This window comes from Dromaius novaehollandiae, chromosome Z (assembly GCF_036370855.1).
Source record: "Dromaius novaehollandiae isolate bDroNov1 chromosome Z, bDroNov1.hap1, whole genome shotgun sequence".
Classification (NCBI taxonomy): Eukaryota; Metazoa; Chordata; class Aves; order Casuariiformes; family Dromaiidae; genus Dromaius; species Dromaius novaehollandiae.
Window position 1 is genome coordinate 29,627,247 of NC_088132.1, and position 17,589 is coordinate 29,644,835.

The window sequence follows — 17,589 nt, forward strand, 5'->3', positions numbered from 1 at the left end:
AATAAAAAGAGATCTGCTTCTTTTGGTAAACATATCACCATAATAATCACGTTCTTAGTATTTTCTTTCCTGTTTTTCTGAATGGTGACACTTCTTTCCACATGTGGTTGTGTCTATGTTGGCCTTCAAGACAACTAGGCTCCTGAACGGCCATCTCCAGATAAGAGCTCTACAGACAGTGATCTGAAGAGATCTTCTGGCATTCACCTATACTGAATGTGTTGTGCAAACTTAGCCCCTGATTCTTGTCAGTCTTCTCAACATGCAAAATAGTTACCCTGAAGCTGCAGTGAACTTTTGGGTGCCCACATTTATCAAACTACAGTAATTACCATCCATGTATGTCAGCCCTTTGACCCCCACTCTGCGGTCAATTAATAAATTGACAATCTGTTAGGCTGTTTCACACTGGAATTGAGTAAGGATGACAAGGAGAGAGCCCTACATCAGTGGTTTCCTTTCAAAGTACACTTAAATACCATCAAATCCACAATCAATGGCAACACACATACATGTTTAACAAAGCTTTTAACCTTTTAACCATCAGGCCATCTGCCTTTCAAGAAATATTGCTCTTGGTTCAAACACCAAAGCAAGGGATTATCTACATTATACAAGCTCTTTTGGCTTGAATGTGTGGTAGTGGGAGGCCCTGGGAATCTCTTCTACTGTCCTTCCCCATCTCCCTCAAGAAAAAAAGATTTATAGAGACTACCATGCAAGGGCCATCCCCCAAAAGAGGAAAGATGCATCCAAGACAAAAGCTGATAAACAGTGATGAAAGGGAAAACTATAAACTGGCTGTCAGTGACTCCTCTCAAACCTCCCCAGCAGAGATAATATAGTTATATGCAACATGAAGTAGGATGTGAGACCCTCTTCCTCAAAGCAGAGATGGGGTAATCACTGATGGTTTTGACCATAAGCACTCTATCCTCTTAGCCTTGTCACTGGAACAACAGCAGCAAGGCCAGGGACACTGGTTCAGGATCTGGGCAGGCTTAGCAACTGTAGACGCCAAAAGTCAGAGAGACAGTACATCCAACTGTAAGTAACCATATCTATGTTAAAGGGCAAAACCAGTACATAAATTGGGTTTGTCCATGTGTGAACCATGATAACAGAAAGTTATTCTCAGATATAAAATACTTGGGGAATTCCCGTCTGATGTTGGTGCACAAAAGTCTGAGGAGGCGCAGTCCTGCGCCAGGAAGAACGCTACCCTAGAGGGATCTAGTTCTGAGTATAGGAGGTGCTATAAGAAAATGCTACACTACGAGAATTCATAGGTTTTGAAAAGTGGCAACGAGGGGGCAGGAAAGGATCGCTGTGTTGGGCAAACAAGTCAAACAAGAGCATAGTGGACTACAAGAATGTGAGCTTCAGGGCTAGATGCTGGACATGGATTCCAGAATTAGCTTTGCTTCCTGAGGATATGCTATATCTTCAGCCTTGGATCAAGAAAGGGTGGAGGGTTTGAGTAGCTGGGCTTCATCAGGAAAACGTCCAATAAACTACTTCAAAAGCATCAGAGCTCCAAAGATGAGGTATCAAAGGTAACAACTGGACTTAATTCAAAGAAGAATCTTGGGAAACAAGGACATCTACTGTTGTTGAACAGTTATGTACTTGGCAAACCAATTTCATTATATGTAGACAAGCTAAAGAGACAATCTTCTGCTTGAATAATGATGAAGATAAATCTCCTGGCCAATGAATTTAACCCTTTAGGTAAACAACCTGTATTGGAATATGATGCGCCTGAAACTCAGTATTTTCTCCACTGCATTTCTGGAGAGTGCTCTTCCAAGCTTTTTTATACTTCATTGACAAAAATAAAAGACAGCCAAGGCTTGTAATTAAGAAAAGCTCTTTGGCTGGACAGTATGATCAAGAAGTCAAGGTAGCATTGTCTGTAGTGCTCATATCCTCTAAATATTTACGGGAACATCAGCAGAGATTTTCCCAGTGGAGCATTCAGAGGCAGGAATCCCTCCAGGACTAGCATCCACTTAAATGCGTGTAGCTAGAATAAAGACTTCCACACCTAGATAGTCACCTGAAGATCCCTTGCAGTCAGTAGAGAAACAGACACTTTCAGGGCATGATTCATCTGACCTATTTAGAGTCTACTGTAGGCTGAGATGTGTCATGCACTGCAACTGCCCATTTCTCCCTATTAAATATGAAAGGAAGATAGAGTGATTCTGTAAATGTCTGAATCCCACTGCTAAAGCCTGCCTCTGCTGCTAAGGAAAATGTATCTGCTTCGGGGGATCATGACTCTGAGGGTGAGGTCTTCAAAACCAGATTAGAAAGGGCACAGTTAGGAAAGGCTACTATTTGATTTCTATAGCTTTTAACACTCTGGGCCTTCTTTCAGCCTCTTTTCTAGGTGCAGGATGAAATTTCTAACAAAATTGGAGAAGTCCTGAGCCAGAGGCAAGATAAAGAGGTGCACCCAGTGTTACCTGTGAGGAGTAAGCTAGGCATGTGTAATGCAGACTTCATCTCTTAGAGCCAGGAAGGCAATGTGTCTGCAGTGGATGTCCCCCTGTCCCTGTCACAAGGTGAGATTGCCTCCTACTATTCCATTTTCTGATTTTTCAGCTGGGACTGAGTAAAATTCCTGAAATAGCTGGAGAGATAAAAAGCTGTGTGTCCAGCAGGCACATAAGAGCTGTTGATATTATATCACTGGTATTGGTACTGGCAGTTACTACAAAAGTTCACCCAAATATTGGTATTTACCCAAAAAGTTTGGGAGAAAGGCTATGACGCATGAGTGGGATACGACACCTGATAGTAAAGGTTCAGAGGGAAAAGCCATTAACCTCTGACAGGAACAGATCCCCAAGAGTGTTGCCCATGTAAACGACAAATAAAAGCACAAGGGGCTGAAGAGAGAAAGTGCTTTGTAAATGCTTTATGTTGGCACTCTGAACAGGAAGTCCTGAATTTCCTTCACAACTTCCCACAATTAGAAAGGCTACTATAACTGGCAGGCTCCGTTGGGAATGAGGGAAACATCATAAGAAGCAAGGATCCAGCCAAAGAGCTGGAGTAGCTGAGTCACTCGGTGGAAAACAGTGCTTGGAAGGGCAAGTGGGGCTGGCTCATGGCATGTTCTCAGGTATCTGCTGAGTGCCAGTGGACAGAAGAAGAGTGTACCATCACCGCTGGCTTATGTGAAATTATAGCCTAACCCAAAGAGCAATGAACTCGAGAAGGGATTCATAGTGGATGGGATTTGGACGATTCCAAATCTGGATGATTTTAGGTTTTTGAAGTGTTAGCATAAACTATGGCAAAAGAAAGCAAATCTTAGTCTTCAGTTTGCATTGATAGAAATGAACTAAAGAACAACCACTCCTTTACTTCTTTCTCTCCCCTTTTCTCTGTAATTCTTGGATGAAATGTTCAAGTGAAAAATGTACCTAGTGAAAGTTAAGGCAGCAACATACCATGTGGAAAAAAACATGCAACAGGGAAGAGAACATAACGAAATGTTTTTAGTGTAAATTCTCACTAATGAAAATGTTCATATATCTAAAAAAAGATAATCCCTGAAGAAAACCCTGAAGAAAATTCTGCTGATAGTACATATAAACTTTTGCTACATTATCAGTTCAGGCTGACACAAGGCCAAGGTAGAAAGTACAACTCATACAACATTTAACTCCTGAGGACTAAGCTGTATAGGATAGATAAGCTTCAGTTAAGGCAATGGGAACATTTTACTGACTTCAGCTTCAGGACTTACGTTGTGAGTTCACCTTAAATGAATGTGAATACTGTAACAGTCAACAGCCACTACTGCTAGCACAGAACGCATGTGATCTGCTCCATGCAATAAGCACTTCTGCTTTGGGAAGGTAGCTGTAAACTGCATTAACCAGAGGTTTAGAAAAGGTGCCAAAAAGATTTAGATTGGTTTATGTTAACACTTTCAAAACATAAATACCTCAGACTGTGGACTTTTATGTCATTCTCTGTAAATAGAAGGGTAACTATCAGCTCTTACATTGATCCAGATGTTGCCAAGCCATAAGGCAACATCTTTGACTTGAACTTCAGAAAACTAACTCCGAGTGGTGCCTTTGTCTTAGCTGGACACTGACAGGGTGAAGAAGCAAGGTTATCTGAATCTGACGAAAAGGATAAAGAAATGAGTGTCAAATTACTGATGGTGGTGCAGCTTAAAATGTCTCTTGCTCTATGTGGTTGCTGTGGGAACCAGAGTGGAAGTACCATAGAAACCTGCAGAAACCTTATGTAAGAGAATCCCTTATGCCCTGTGACCAAATCTGGGGTTTGTTGAAAGGGAAGGGATCGAGAGGAGATGTAGAAAATATCTCTGTGCCTCTGTTAATGAATTCAGAACATCTTGCTGGCTATCAAAGGCTGTTGAGCCACAGAAAATGATCAGCAAGGGTGCATGGTCTTATCCATAGCTAGGGGACAGAGAGAGGAGTGGAAAAGATACTAATCAAAGGAATATGCATAGCTTCCGTTCAAGTCTAAATCATGAAATCAAACTTCAAAGGGATCAGGAAAACCTCCAGATGATGGCAGAGTGGCTTAGAGACAAGTGGAGAGTGACAAGGAAGTTTATCAGCATCAAGAGATGATTTCATAAGCAGGGGACAAGAGAGTCATTTATTTTGAAAGCAGGCTGTTTTAGTGTTCTGTAAGAGAAGCTAGCAGGTCTTTTATAACAATTGGCCTGTTTTCCACTTGCTCAGTCTTAAAAATAGTGAATATCAGCTTTTTTTATAACAGATAGAAGCTGTCCAAGTACTTGCACAACATCAGTAAACAAAAGAATACGACAAAAAAGACCAAAAGAAAAAAAATGAAGAATGCCCCCATACACTTGATTTTAAAATGGAAGAGGATGAGGTTTACCAAGCAATTCACAGAATAGCTTGGTGGAGGAATGTTGTCTTTACCCCCATTTACAGCCACAGTAAGGACCATCAGGATTTCTCAGTCCTAAATCAATCAGTCGGAAACAATTAATATTTGACCTTCTGGGTCTCTGCTAGTTTGACTGTTTATTTCTTCTTATGCCTCCTATCTATGCCATTGTGAGGAGAGGCCTGTTCAGAGATCAGCAGTAGTGTTGGAACTGAGTTACTATGTCCTGCTTATGCGATCAGCAATAAACACAACCATATATGCACTATTTTTCCATTGGAGAAACAGGCCATGCAATGATCTGTGACCTCGGTTTGAGTGAGGCACTAGGATGGCCATGACAAGTGTCCATGCACCATAAATTAAATGACTTCTACCCTGAGCAACAACTTACAGAGCTTTCTTTCTCCAGGTCACTGTATGGCATATGGCTTAGATGGATAAGGAATCAGAATTCACGTCCACCTCCCACCTGAAATGACTGCGGCCCCATCACGATGTCTCATACACATTTGTCGTAGGTTGCCCATGGAGGAGAGTAAATAACAGTAGTAGTAATTAACTCATGAAGTCAACTCAAATGGACTTGCAATGTTGCTATAGTTAAGTTTCCAGATGATTTCTGATCCTTTTAACTAGTGTGCTAGAGATATGTTTTGTGTAGTTATTTTACCGATTATTATAAAGGAGGATTCTGAATACCATTAGCACGCTGTGGCCAATATATCCTTACTATTTGTGTTGTTTCTTAAACTGGGGGAAAATTGGCAACTGCTTTTCAGATATTTATTATATTTGCACTTTCCACCTGTTGAACCTACGTAATCAAAAAGACAAGCAGGTCTTCCATAGCATGTGTGTGCAAACAGGCATACAGAAAATCAGCTGGGTGAGCTGAGGAGAAATGGTTTCTGCAAACTAGGTAAGTCTATCTATTTGATATAAACTTAACTTGAATGAATACCATTTGACAAAACCAGCAAAGCTGAGTATTAGAGACAGCTTTGGGATTCCTGTCCCTGGTGTTTCTTTGGTCAACACACCACTTGCATTTGCTATCCGATGGTGTCCAGGAGGAGGTAGCTGGATAGAGGTAGCATCAACAAGCTGCCCTGCTTAGCTGGCTGCAGGCAGACTCAGAAGAGTGGTGGATAACAAGCTGAAGCAGTAGTAGGAGTTTTTTGCCTTAGAACCCTGCTGTGGAGCCCTGACAGCCAGAGAACTCCCTTGGACTTTAGCAGAGGAGAGTTGTCTTCCTTTCAATCATTACTTTTACTGCTCTTCTCCAAAAATACTGGCTTTTGTTATAAATGAGGAGGATCCTTCCCTCCACCCCATGCGTGATGAGAAGAGAGAGCTCTTGTAGGACACTGTAAACAAACGTAACGGTGCACTACCAGGAGCTCTGGGACTAAGACCTCTGGCTATCAGATAGGAACAGATTATGGGCCAAGAGGCTGAATTACGTGCCTTATTTTTATGAGACAGCTGGGGACACCAGTGAAACCCCACACCTTTGAAACCTTGTGGGGATATGAAAAATGACACGCTGTAGCCTCCCCCTGGAACGGTGATTGCTCTGGTGAGGAGGTTCCAGGAAGACACCTCAGGCAACATCCGATCGGATGGATTAGATCCATAGACCATTAGATCCTAGGGCCCTTATTTAATTCCTTTTCTTATCAGAAAGATGGTAGGTGCAGCTAACTTTTCTTTCCCCCTTTCTTAGTCTTCTCCCTTTCTCAAAATACAGAAGTGTGCTAATTTTCTTGAGCACAAGGTGGCAGGATTAAGCTTCACTTTAAAGTCAAAAAGCGCAGACCACAGTTTGAAACAGGTAAGATAGAAATGCTGTCATTATTCAGGAGTGCAAAATCAGCTATGATCAAGTAGCTAGATAAAGCTGCAAATAGGTGGAATACAATAGCCAGGCTAGGATATTACGACAGTGCCTTGTTTTTGGAGAAAATTTTGAAAATAGCTATGTGGAAGCTGATTTTTATCATTGAGGGAAAAGATGTAGGAGCTTAGGGAGGAGGGACAGGTACACCTCAGAATAGTTATTAGCCCAGTAGATGTTGGCAATGCAAGTCCAAATGCTTGCTCTGGGTCTGGTGCAACCATGTTTCTCTCTGACCACAGTTCTAGTCTGAATGCCAGGAAATCCTCCTGTGGAAAGTTTAATTGAAATCAGGACATCTCTCTGGGGGAAAAAAAAGGTTTCTCATAAAATCAGGAGTTCCCATGAACTCCAGATCCAAGCTCTCCGTCCTCTAAGAGCTAAGAATCCCAAAACTGCAAGCAAAATGTAAGCAGTTTATTCCTAAGCAGCTTTGCTGCGGGTGCGTAGGAGGGCTGCTCATTCGGTACTCACTCCTTCGGCGGGTATAGGACACGCCAGTGCACGCACAGATCACGTGGACCTTACCTTTCCCCAGGCTCTGCGATACAGTTCCCTATTCTGACACCTAAATAACACCACTCTCATAGAGATTCCTTCAGCTTTCCGCTCTTCCCGCTTTTTCAGAAACCCATGTTTGCACCTTTTCAGATATCTAGTGTAACTTCTGTGCAATGATACAATTTTTTCTTTATGTATGGTACATGAGTGAAAGCTTCAGAGTGATCAAACTCAATTTTAAGAAGGTAATTTCAAGAAAACACTTCTAGTGTTTCAGCATCTGCAGGTTTTGCTTCTAATATATTAAGATGAATGTGCTCTAATAACTTTATCCGTGGCGGTTAAATAATGGGAAAAGAAATGTGTAGTGTAAGGAAACAGAACCTCTGGGAGGTCATTTATTTGTTTTCCCCTACCTGAGGCAAAATCAGCTCCACTTCACTTGGCGAGATGTTCCTCTCACCTGTGCTCAAAAGCCGCTCTTGCTCCAGATTCGAGTGCTCTCCAAGGTGGTCTATTTGTCATGCTGAACTGCCCTTATCATACAGAAGTTTTCACAGTGTTTAACATGAATCTTCCTTGCTGCAAATCAAGTCCATTATTTCTTGTCCTATCTGGTAGACAGGGAAAAAAATTTATTACCTGTCCTTTCACCCAGCCTTTTACATATTTCAGGAGTGTTGTTACACCTCCCTTCAATCTTCTGTGCACTGAACAAAGCCAGCTCGTTCAATTTTGGCTCAGAGCTCATATTTTCTAGACCCTGAGCACACTCTAGAGCTTTGTTGTACTTTCACATCTTTCACATGCTCTAGTTTTACCACCTTGAGGATGATGTTTGTTATTGCGACATTGCCAGAAGGCTACTTGTCTAGCGGGTTAACTGTGGCTCCCCTTTAGGTAATAGCTCATAGGAAGTATCGAAGCAATTCTTTCCTGCTTTGTCTAACCTTTGAGGAAAAAATTAAAAGATGGTGTTGCCTTTATAAACAACACTCAGTGAGGCAGCAATAAAGTCACAGTTCTTCACAGCAATTCTCTGTATTGCTAGCTGTTTGTAAATCGGGAATTAAAAGACTCCAAGTGTCTAGCTGCGCCTATTCGAAAAGCCCCTGCTTCCCTCAGCACAGCAGGCCAGCAGCGGCGTTTCTTGGCGAAGCTTTCGTTTTGTCCTCCCTGTTGGGCCTACCTGTCCATACCTGCAGGTTATTATTCCCCCAATCTGTTTGGACAAAATGCTAAATTTAGGGGGAAATACATTTTTAACAGAATTTGGCATTTCACCAGCATGTTTCCACACCCAGTCATTTTTGGCATTGTCACCGTGCAGCTCATAGGAGGAAGGTCCAACCTTTTTACGAAATGACTACCACGCAACTCAGCAACGCTCCTGTGAAAAGTTCCTTAGAGGTGTGGAAAATCCAGAGAGACATTTTCTGTAACAGGTGACAAACCACTTTTCGGTGCCTGCTCTAGCGTTATTTAACACATCTGCACCTTGACATCGTTCAAGGTCTCACAGAACTTCACTCTTCCAACACTTCTGAATTATCTAATTAGCTGGTTTTGAATGATCTAATTATCTAACCGTGTGGCTTTACCTGAAACCTCCTTGACATTTCTAGAATCGAAGACAACAGAGACATAAAATGTCTGTGAGTCAATAAGGTCCAGTTTGTGCCTACACAGGTGTATACCAATGTGAGCTTATCATCATAAAATCACTAGGAATAGTACGATGAACATTTTTTGCCTTAAAGAACTGATGTCTTGGTGCTCATCCAAGAGAGAGAAGGGGGGAATTACGCATATTTATCAAAGTTGTAAGTAGATTTGGCTGGAGAGCAATAATTCAGGTATTGCAGCAACTTTCCAGGTTTCAAACTTTTATTTCTGTCCTGCCTTAGAGATCTTTTCCAAAGCTTTTGGAAAATGGAATCATGTTGCAGTTTATGCTATTAATCTTTCTGTCTCTCTTTTCTCTTAAACACCTTCCCCCAAATCCTTTAAAAATCCCAACTTGTTTTGCATCTAGAAAATTGTCCCATAAAATTTAAACATTACTGGTCATACTCTTATATTTCTCTTTAGACAAAAATGATATTTTAATTTAAAAACTTTTACTGCCTTTTTTCCCCAGTATTGCATTGCTTGTAGACAAAAATGTCTTTGTAGTTGAATAATAATTTTTATGGTCTTTTCATGTTCTTATGCTGCATCATACCACTTTGTTATTCCTCAGGACTCCCATGATATTCCTCGTGTTTTATTTAGAAATGACATAATGCAGAACTTGGCAAGCAGGAGGCATATTCTGAGTAGAAGAAATGTATTTATATAACGATTTTGCTTAAATTTAGAAGAAATTTGATTTTAAGTAGGACAACATGATTGACAATATTTTCAATTATGTCTTTTTATCTAATCTTCAGTCATTGCCTTTCAGGGAGGCACAAATCGGTGTTATGGCTAGGTACGGCTGTGAGTTTCTCAGCAAGATGCACTCTGAGAGCCCGAGCAACCCTGCCTGCGCGTCAAGCCCGTGAACGCGCCCTGCGAGGACTGGGTTTCTCCGAAGCCTGAGCGGGTGCAAGAAGAAGGGAGCGTTCATTCAGTTAACAAGCGCCTCGTCCGACTGATCCCCGGGCACTCTCTAAACACTATACGCACTACTTGTTCCATGCGTGAGGAGCACAAGCTCCGCAGCCTTTCTTGCCTTGCCTCTCCAGGGAAACCCTGATGAACCCGTCTCAAAACGTCCACCCCAGGCAACCAGAGAGGAAAGGCCCTTCCGGGGACCGCGGGGCCAGCGCACGGCCTCCCCGCCGGGCCCCGCTTCCCAGGCCGGCCCCCCTGGGGCCCGCGCGCCGCGGCGACGGGCGGCCCTGCTCACACCTGCTCCTCACGGCGCTCGGCGAGGGCCCCGCGGCGGCGGTGCAGGGCGGCGGCGGGACGCGCGGTGGCGCCTGAGGAGCGCGCAGCGCCGCGCACTGCGGGAACCCCGCGCCCCGGCGCAGGGCGGCCGCCCCCGCGGGCAGCGGCGCCCCGGGCCGGGCCGGGCCGGACCAGACCGGACCGGACCGGACCGGCGGCTCGGGGGCGGCGGGGCCCGGCTGCGCCGCGGGGCGGGGGCTGCCGGGCGCGTGTGCTGCGCCGGGGCGCAGCCTGCCCATTGGTGTCTGCTGCGGCAGCAGGCACCCTCCTCCCTCCTCCCGCCGCCCCCCTCCCTGCCTCCCGCCTCCCTCGTTGCTTTTGTCTTTTTTTTTTCTTTTTTTTTTTTTTTTTTTTTTGGATTTCAGGCTCATTTTGTGGAGTTTCTGCCCCTCTCTGCGTCAGCCCCACGTCACTTTGCCGGCAGCCCCTGGGCTTGGGCTGGAGCGGGCGCCGGGGCTGCTTTATTATCAGCTGGAGGGAGGAGGAGACGGTGCGTAGGGCGGCGAGCACGGCGCCCCGAGCCCCGCCGCCGCCGGCTGCGCCCTCCCCTCCCCTCCCCTCCCCTCCGCGGGCCGCGGAGCCCCCGCAGGTAGGAGCGCCGCGCCGCTCCGCTCCGCGCCCCGCCGCCACCTGCCCCGCGCCCCGCGGGGCCGGGGCCGCCGCGGGCAGGTGCCCCCGCTCGCCGCCGCCCTCCGCTCCGCGCCGCTCCGCGCCGCGCCGCCCCGCCGAGCCCCGCGGGCGCGCAGAGCCGCCGGGCGACGCGGCGCGCCCATGTGAGCCCCGGCCGCCCGCCGCGCGAGGCTGCGCACCCGCGGCGGCCGCAGCGGGCGGCGGAGGCGGCGGCCGTCGGGGCGGCGCGGAGCGGCGCGGAGCCGGCGGGGCGGCATGGGGTGCTGGCGGCGGCGGCGGCCGGGGCCCGGCCTGGCCCGGCTCTGGGGCTGGTGCTGCCTGGTGCTGGGCTGCTGGCGCGGCGCGCTGGCCTGCCCCGCGTCCTGCCGCTGCAGCTCCTGGCGGATCTGGTGCGCGGAGCCGGCGCCGGGCATCGTCTCCTTCCCCGTGCCGCAGCGGAGCGCCGAGGGCGACAATGTCACCGAGATGTGAGTACGGCCCGGCCGCCCCCCTCCCCCGCGCCCGCCCCCGACGCGGCCTGCGGCGGCCGGGGGCGGCGGGACCGGGCCGGAGCCGCGGGGGCGGCGGGGACGGGGCGCGGGGCGCGGGGGCGGCGGGCGGGCGGGCGGGCGGGCGGCGGCCAAGTCGCCTGCGCCGCGGCGCACTTGCCGGGCGCGCAGATGCGCTAGCTGGGCGCCCGGCGGGACCCGGTTTGGGCTCGGCTCCCCGAGATGCAGCCCCGAGAGCCCGCAGATGATGCGTCGTAATCGCCCGCGAGGCGATTTCCCGGGGACGGCGAGGAGGGCGAGGCGGGCGGCGCGCACTTCGCTCGCGGGCCGGCGGGTACCGCGCGGAAAGAGCCGCGCACGGCGGCAGCGCGCCGCCGCCCCGCTCCGCTCCGCTCCGCCGCCGCTGCCGCGGGCATCCGCGCCGCCCAGACCCCGGCTGCGCGTCGGCGGCAAACGGGGCAGGATTCTTCTTCTTTTCCCCCCCACTTTCCCTCCGTTTATTCCGGAGAGCTCTGGTGGCAGTTTTCCCCCTCTCGCCGCTTCTGTATGCCCTTCTTCTTAAAGGAAAAGGGGTGCAGCCCATCCCGGTGGAAGGGAGAGCGAGCCAGCTCCTCTTCCCCGGCCATCAGCGTGCGAGCCGGCTCCGCTCGCGTAAGGTGCCTGGAAGGAGCAGCTACCGAGCCTGCGGGGGAATTAGCCTGGCGCTGCCTGTCAGCCGCCGCTGAGCATTAGGCATCCCTCATTAACAGTGAGGAAGGGGCAAGAAGTTGTGTCTTTTCGCCCTACCCGCGTGTCATCTCCATCCCTGCTTGCCTGCAGCCGATTTCGGTGAGGGAGTTCTGTAGCTTTCTGCGTCCAACCCTGCATCCTCTGAGAGCCCTGCACTCTGACAGCGACATATTTTTTTGCCTGAGAAGAGCTGCAAAGACTCCTGCTGAGCAAAAATTTTGGATACTGGACGTGTAGATGACAGATTGGGAGTGGGGGGGAAAGCCCTCTAAAGCTGTTTTGTCCATCTCCATCTTTCCCAGACCCTGCTGTTTCTGGATTGTTTCCCATGACATTTTTAATATAAAAGATACCAGAATATTTTCCCCCAAATCTCTACAGATTTCTCAGTGTTTCCCTTCTCTTTCTTCCTCCTCTTCTTCAGTTTCTTTTAGAAACAATGTAGAAATGCCATGAAATTTGGTGTGACTTTAGATTAATTCTAGCCTTTGGGCTACCTTTCTGCAGTTTGTTCTAGTCAGTTTGCTGCATTTCCCCGTGGATGTGTAATATATGGGAGGGAGCTGGAGACGTTCATTTCTGCTACTCATATACGGCCTACCTTCAGTAGGTTTTCAGGACCTAAGAGAACGAAACAATCTTTCTGAGTTGTTACAGCAGTTACCATTTCAGATGTTTGTTTAATATTCTGTGGATTGCTTCATTAAAAAAAAAATTGCTTCGAGCCATGCATCACTGCTCGTATTTATAGGCTTTGCTAGCCTTATTATCCAGGACTTTCAATTTGGAGGTAACTCAGCAATTTCCCCTTAGAATTTAAACTCCGTTTAAAAGGCCAGAGAAAAAATGCATGCATAAATATGTATGCCAGCCATGATCAACTTAAAACATGTCTAGTCATTTTGCCTTGATTCTTTTGATTTTTATTCTTCCCTGTATTTTTTTCAGCATCGCTGCCTATGTTCACAGTTCTTTCCAGTTTTTACTGTATCATTCTGTGACACTGCATGTTGTTGTGTCTGGTGGTCTAAAAATACTTTTGAGTCATGGATTTCTCAGGAGAAGCTATTGCACATATTTAAGATGGTCTTTCTTAACATACTTCAGCATAAAACATGAACAGCCCTTTAATTAATTTGTAGGCATAAATTAAAAATTGGCCTCCTGTAGCTGTCGTGTTATTTCATTGTGGGAAGTCAGCAAACAATAAATGCGTAAGGAGGCTGGTCTAATACGGTGGATACAGAATGTGAAAATGCATCTTTGTCAGCACTGCACATCTTTCTTTATTTTAGGTATGAAACCAGTTTGAGAGGCCGTAGCATTGCGTTTTGCTTAGGAAGCTTCAGGCCTGATTTTTCTGTTATGTGCTCTGTAGTTGCAGGAGCACAATTCCATTGATCTCCGGTGGAATTACTCCGGGTATAAATGAGAGTGAGAAGAGCGTAGGACACTTAATTTCTAGTAATCTATTCCTGCGTATTTCCTGAATGCCTTTTGAGACCGGCGCCTCATTTATTGCTTCTGCCCTGCTCTTGGTTGGAGTGGATCCTGCAACCCTAGGCACAACTTCCAATGACTCCCTGGGCATTTGGCCAAGACTTTCACCTGGGAAGAAGGCCATTTGCACTAGGCGTTTTGCTGGTGGGATAACAGCACGGCTAGGTCAGGCTGGTGAAACCGGTGCTGGTGCAAAGGGTTGGCTGCCGGCCAGGTGGATGGCGCTGAGCAGGCAGGGTGCGAGGGGAGGAGGACGGGCCGCAAGGGCCTTCCTCCCGCTCCGGAGGGGTGGGAAGGACGGCTGGGTGTTGGCAGGAGCAACAGCGCTGCCATCCCACGCGTCGGACCCTCTCGACCACTTGGTACCGAGACATCTTTTTCCACCCGTAGGTAAATGGCATTTTTGAGCTTAACCCCGGCCCTCCTGAACGGCCCAGGTGTTATTTTATTCCTGGTGGGTCCCCGTCCCGACGGGCTGAAAGGAGCAGAAAGCCCTCCGGAGCGCTGTGCGTCAGGCCCGCGAGGCCCGGCTGCTGAAACTTGGTGTGGGAGGGCACAGGAATGTTTCTGCCTGGTGCTTTCCTTACTCATCGTCCTCGCTCTTTCCTTCCCTCGTGGTTTTTGCACGTTTGTGTGTTTGGAGATCCTCAGCCTCTAATAAAATGGGATTTTTGTCCCCTTGCTTAGGGTACCGACATGGGCTGCACTTGATCTGGAAGGCGTGTGCCTGTGCTAAGATTGCTTATCATAACAGAGCTTGATCACACTAACTTTGTAGCGCTGAGGTTATTAGAGAGAAGCCGATCTCCAAAGTGAGGCCCTGAATTAAAATCATGATATCAGCCATTGGCGAGCTGAAGCTCACAGTCAGAGCAAGACTGGTGAGGGCAACATGAACGTACAGATGTTGTTAAATCCATACCCTGTAGGCACAATGGTGCATAAGCATTTCATAGCAAGATCACTTGAGCAAAATCTTAATAGGATAGTAAATAAGCCACTTAAATTTTTCCAGGATTTTTTCTAGAAGGACTGATCTAACAATTTTCTCTTAAATAAAATGTACTGTTCGTACCTCCCAGGGTATGTGACTGTTCATAGTTCTTGCTATTGAAGTATCTTCTTGCAGTGCAAGTATGTTGGTGGCCTAGTTTAGCAGCTCTAATATCAAGTCATTAATATGTTGACTTATGATTATTCAGGTGAATGAGGTTTGAAATTAATTGGCGTGCTTCAGGAAGAACTGCCTGCCAACAAAATAGGAGGTGACTTTTTAGCTCTTCCCTTGTAAAGGAGAGAGGTGATTGTGTATTGCGTACGTTTCAAAACCACAAAGTAAATTTCTAATGCAGTTATATAAAGCACTCTAGAATTGTTAATAAATAAGACAGGATAAGTAATTTATAGAGTAAATTATTTAACAAGTCATGTGAGCTTGTGCTAAAAAAAAAAAGGCACGTTTAAAATCATATGAAGCTCGGTGATGTTAGTATTTTGGGTCTCTCTCATTCTAGATTTCTAGACTCTGTTGTAGATTAAATATAATATAAAGCTGTCTACAAGGCTTCTCGATCCCCATCCCCTTCCTCCTGAAAGCTACTCTGGGCAGTGTAGGACAGCACGGTTTGGCTGGATTTAGAGGTTATTTCTGGTGATTTGGAATGATACAATAAAGTAGGAGGCATCAGGCTGCAAATTATTAACGGGAATTTGGACAGTTGTGATACAATAGCTCCTTTTAGGAATCTTTTTTCTTAATCTTCCTTTAAAGATCTTGGTAGTTGGCTAAGGTACGTTGAAAGTAAGCATTATGAAAATCAGTCTTGTAACTTCCAGGCTTTGAAAACCCCTCAAATATCCATTTGATGCATGACGGTTTCTTTTTGCTCCCAGGTAACCTTTTGCATCCCTTGCTGTAGTCCATGTCCTTGCAGTGGGTGAGGACTGATGGGGTCCCTGGGGGCCCTCGGAGGTCCTGGAGGAGGGCAGCACCCTTCAGGAGGTGCTCAGCCTTGTGCTGGGTTGGGCTTGCAAAACACCGCCTCTGATTTTCTCTCTCTATTCACCCAAGAATTTTAAGAGAGATTTGGGGTTTATACATGAAACTGAAGCCCATTTGTATGAATCTGAGGCTTTGGTCTCGAATATGTTGTTTTTAAGAAACTTCTTCTCCCTTCCATACTAGTGAGAAAGCCGAAGGCCCAGGAGTCGACCCTCTGATAACTTTAGCATGGCATTTCCAGATTTTTCAGGTTCTCTTTTTTATTATGCTGAAAGTGTAAGGGAGGAAGCAGCTTAACAAGATTCTGGATTTTAAACCATTGCATAACCAAAACTTGAAAAAACCAAATAATTGTTTTATGTCTCCATTTTGAGTTATGTTTTAAAGAAAGGGGGCAGGGGGAACCCTGCTCGTTTCGGACCGCAGTTCTCTCGCTCTCCAGTGTTCATCACCTCTCAGTGCAGCAGTATCTAGCAGTGTGTCAGCAAAGGTAGCTAGCAGAGTTTCTTTGCCTGAGCTGGATGAGAGTGGTAGGTAATGAAGCAAAATAAATGATGAAAGCAGAGCAGAGAACTTTAAAAACCCTCTCAATACCTTAGTGATGGTAGATGTATATTTAGCTTGTTATGTTTGGAAAAACCTCTCTTTGAAAACTGTTCTTTAATAAGTGAAGCACTGATTGTATTAATTTATCATTTATGTGCATTTGAAATGGAGAAATAAATTCAAAGAGGCCTGAAAGCAATATGCCTGTACTGCCTGGGATATGGATACTGTTACTGAATGATGTTTACATTTGCTAAGATCTACTTATACGAATGTATGAGGGCACATAGTTCCTATTGAAATCAAATATATTGGGGATGCACCTTAATTCCTTTTTGATCGCGAGCCTAAGTTTTCAGAAACTGCATAAAGCAAGCCAAACTAACCCCCCTGGCATATGTATAGGGAGATCTTGTGTCTTATATAGCTACTATTAGCCATAGCATTGCAGAGTCATAATGCACTTATGGGAAAGGAGCTATGCCATGGCAATTTTATTGTGAATATGCATTTTTTTTTATTTTCCTGGAAGGAAAATGACCTGCATTGAGTGATGATTATCGACAACAGTTATAGCTGAAACTGTTAAATATGTTTAATACCAATTCAGCTGCTCTTGTTTCTGACTTGTGTTGTCATCGATAGGATAAATCCTTGAAGATCAGATTTCAGGTCAATATGCTTTGGTTCTAGCCAAGGTCTGAAGAAACAAGACTTTTTTACAGAACTAAGAGAAAGTAGAACAAGGCAGACACAAGGCCCAAGGCATTTGTAAAGGCAGTCTGAGCTATCGTAATCTCTGAATGGTGTGACGTGAACCAGCCTTTTGCTAAGCCTCCTGGTCCTGTTCCAGCAAGGTACTTTGAGATGCCTTTTATTTTAAGGGGAAGCCGAGGCTCATATTCTGGCCTTGTTAAAGTTGGTGGCAAAACTTCAACGGAATTAGCATTTTACACGTATAGGGGAGTTTAGAGAACACATGCTACAGATTAAAAAAACTTTGATCCGAAGCATTTTCCTGCCTTTTTTAAGTTTGGAAGAGCAGGGATAGTTTTGAGGACTGTTAGTCCGTAATTTCGTCTGTGTTTGGCTTGGAGCTTTTCTTGGATCCCAAACATTTTCCTACTGTGTGAAGAGTAAGTGTGTTGAGGCAACAGGAAGTTGAGACTGAGTATTTTACAGGGGTTTTACAAAGCTTTAGGTAATTTCCATATTTAATTGAACCTGCATAGTAGTTCCATGTGCAAAACAGTGACAGAGGCAGTCACTATAGAAACTCATACTAGATTCATAGAGGATATGTGGTTCAGAATACACATTTGTCTGACATATAAATAAAAGAAGGACAGTGCGTTAATCAAAGTTAGTCCATTGCTGAAACAGAAAAGCAATGATAACACTTCTAAGCTTCTTATGGAAGAATCTGTTAATAGGGCTGT

The 17,589-nt window shown here is 46.0% G+C and overlaps 1 protein-coding gene across 3 annotated transcripts in view; it reads left to right on the forward strand.

Moving 5' to 3' along the window:
* Positions 1 to 11,169: 11,169 nt before the first annotated feature.
* LOC112978757 (BDNF/NT-3 growth factors receptor) overlaps positions 11,170 to 17,589 on the forward strand; it is a 201,910-nt gene continuing 195,490 nt past the window's right edge. For 2 of the 3 annotated variants that reach the window (XM_026092447.2, XM_026092446.2), the window contains exon 1: positions 11,171 to 11,352. The gene's annotated coding sequence lies outside the window, so the exon portion shown is untranslated. Of the gene's footprint in view, positions 11,353 to 17,589 lie in introns of all 3 variants that reach the window. The other variant, XM_064502656.1, reaches the window with a different exon arrangement.